Below are 2,852 nucleotides of genomic sequence, written 5' to 3'. Positions count from 1 at the left end.
GTAATGGGGAGGGAATGGAATGAAGTTGTCTTTCCCCCCTCTAATCAATTCATATTCTTCTCTCTAATTCTTTGACTTCCCTTTCTAAACTGGAAACTAAACTATCACTAACTTCTTCGACTTCTACTTCTTCTTATCTAAATTCATTCGTATCACAAGTCTGAACTCAACACAGCTTATTGTCGATGAGAAGAGCTTTTGAGGGAACTTTCATTGCTGCTGGAGGATATAATAGAGATGAAGGCAACAAAGCTGTTGCAGCGAATTATACAGATTTGGTTGCTTTTGGCCGTTTGTTTTTAGCTAATCCGGATTTGCCGAAGCGCTTTGAGCTGAATGCACCTTTGAACAAGTACAACAGAAGCACGTTTTACATTCCTGATCCTGTTGTTGGGTACACAGATTATCCTTTCCTAAAATTAGCTTAAGTTTTTTAAGCTATCATTTATCTTTTATTATTTTTATAATGATCAATAACGTCTAACCCTATTACCTTTATTTTTTAAATATATTTTTATTTTTATTTATTATAAATTAAATAAAATTATATAAACAGCTTTTACATAAAAATTCAGTATTAAAAAAATATGTGTTTTGGTGAATAAGAAGATATTTTTCTTTTACTTGTTTTCCTTTAAATGTTTTAGTGCAAGGAGAGTTTTAGGGTATTAGAGAAATAGTAAAGAGAGTAAATGATGTATATTAATTTTAGGAAAAAATTGACAATCCCCCTCAATTTTAGTCCTCTAAAAATTTAAATAAATATATTAGTTGGGTGTTTCATAACTTACTATTCAATATATTTTTAGGATAAATGCTCGTTTAATCCCTTTGTTCTTGACTTAAGTGTTTATTTAGTCTCTATATTTTTTAAAATACCTCAAAACATTCTTATAGTAAAATATGTTACATTCTTACCCTTACTTTTTCTTTTCTTTTTCAATTATATCTTTCCGACAATATTTTTGACATTAATTAATTTATCAACAAAAAATTTAATTGGAAAATTAATGAATAATTATTTATTAGTAAATCAAAGAATAAATATCAGTGTAAAACAACTAATATTTTTTGTAGCTGTGCAACAATTTTACTAATAATTATTTATAAATAAATTAATACAAGCCAACTTAAAGCACTTTTTAATATCCTTATAACAATCTTACTAATACTTATTTCATAAAAAATAATTTATCAAATTAATCTTGAAATAAAATAATAATATAAAAATTTGTGTAAATTTTTATATTACTTTTAAGGTTGATTTGATAAATTATCATTTTTTTCTTTTAATTGATATCCCTAAAAATATTACTATAAAGAAAAGAAAAGAAAAACATATGGATTGGAGTGTAATATATTTAATAATAAAGGTATCTTATGGTATTTTTTAGATAATAAAATTAAATAAACACTTAATTCAAAATATAAAGCCTAACGAACATTTACCTTCTTTTTTTTTTCTATTCACGTGGTGGAAATCTTATGGAAAAAAGAGACCGTCATTTAATTTTATACTCCCAGAAATTTCAATTTTTGTATTAATTAGTTCGCGTTTCATAATTGACCATTTGATATATAATTTGGACTTATTAATTACACGCCAGATGGAAGTTAAGTGCACACATCAATTTGAATCACTCCTCTCTTTAAATTTTCTTTTACTTTTAGACCAGGAGATTCAAATTTAGACTTTTCTAATTTGAATTATTTGCTCATCTTTTCTGTAAAATCAGATGTTGAAGGGAGAAGAAGCTATAAGCAGAGAAAGAGATTGAGGCAAGACAGAGTTGAAAGATTGCATCAATGGGAGCAGCTGCCATTTACCTAATAATATTTTTATCGAAGATTAATTATTCGTTTACTTAATTTTTTGGCTACTATTTTTTTCTTCTAATATTTTTATGAGAATATCATTATTTATATCTTTAAGGACAATAATGCTAAGGATCTTAAACATTGGACTCCCAACTTGAGTCTTATTGCTGTGTCATTAATTTATTAAATGATAGATTTTCATAACTTATAAAATTACTTAACTGTTATCCAATGGATGAATATCATATTAGTTAGGATTTAAATTATGACTTATATGTTCGAATACCTAACATTACTCTTTTGAGAAACTTTGGAGAAAAGATCTTAGTCACAAATGTTACTTGTTAGTAATTTTTTAACTTTTTCTTTGAGAATTTATTTTAATTAACATGAAATATTGGATTTAACTGGGGTCTTTGATACCGCTCAAGGGTAATTTGTAATTATATCTTCATTTTAAAAAAAATTAAATGCATGTCATTTTCGTATGTAAATATAATGTATCAAAATAAATGCCATACGATCGATTTTTTAATTTTAGTTATGTTATGTATTTTTCGTAAACTATAGGTTGATGCCCTACTTTTAGATGATGCAAAACGATTTTTCTTTGAAGTGTGATTGAAAAGGCTCTGCCAATTGTTTTTATTTGGATGTCCAAAAAAATGTCTCCAGAAAAAGGAGTTTGTAAATTCAGAGAAAAGTTAAAAAAGAAAAAATCAGACGATCGAAAAACAGAGCAAAGGAAAAAAATCATAAAAAAATTTAATGTGCCTTTAGTATTATTTTTCAAATGGCTTTGTATTTATTTTTTAATAAAGAAATAATTAATTTTTAATTGCTAACACTTTAATTAAAATGTACTGATTTACTGAAAATAATTTTAAATTAATTTATGTAATTTCTTTTTTAATTAACTATTTTTAGCACAATATATTATATAAATTTAAACACAAGAAAAATGAAAATTGCAATGACATGAAAATTGTAAAACACAATATGGATGTTCTCAGCGTTCCTTTGTTAAAGTAGAA

The 2,852-nt window shown here is 25.4% G+C and overlaps 1 pseudogene; it reads left to right on the top strand.

The window, feature by feature from the left end:
* The window catches only part of LOC112097780, a 60,380-nt pseudogene extending 58,626 nt beyond the window's left edge, over nt 1–1,754 (top strand).
* The last annotated feature ends 1,098 nt before the right edge of the window (nt 1,755–2,852 follow it).

This window comes from Citrus clementina, unplaced genomic scaffold (assembly GCF_000493195.1).
Source record: "Citrus clementina cultivar Clemenules unplaced genomic scaffold, Citrus_clementina_v1.0 scaffold_5, whole genome shotgun sequence".
In the NCBI taxonomy this organism is placed as follows: Eukaryota; Viridiplantae; Streptophyta; class Magnoliopsida; order Sapindales; family Rutaceae; genus Citrus; species Citrus x clementina.
This window is presented reverse-complemented; position numbering and strand designations above follow the sequence as displayed.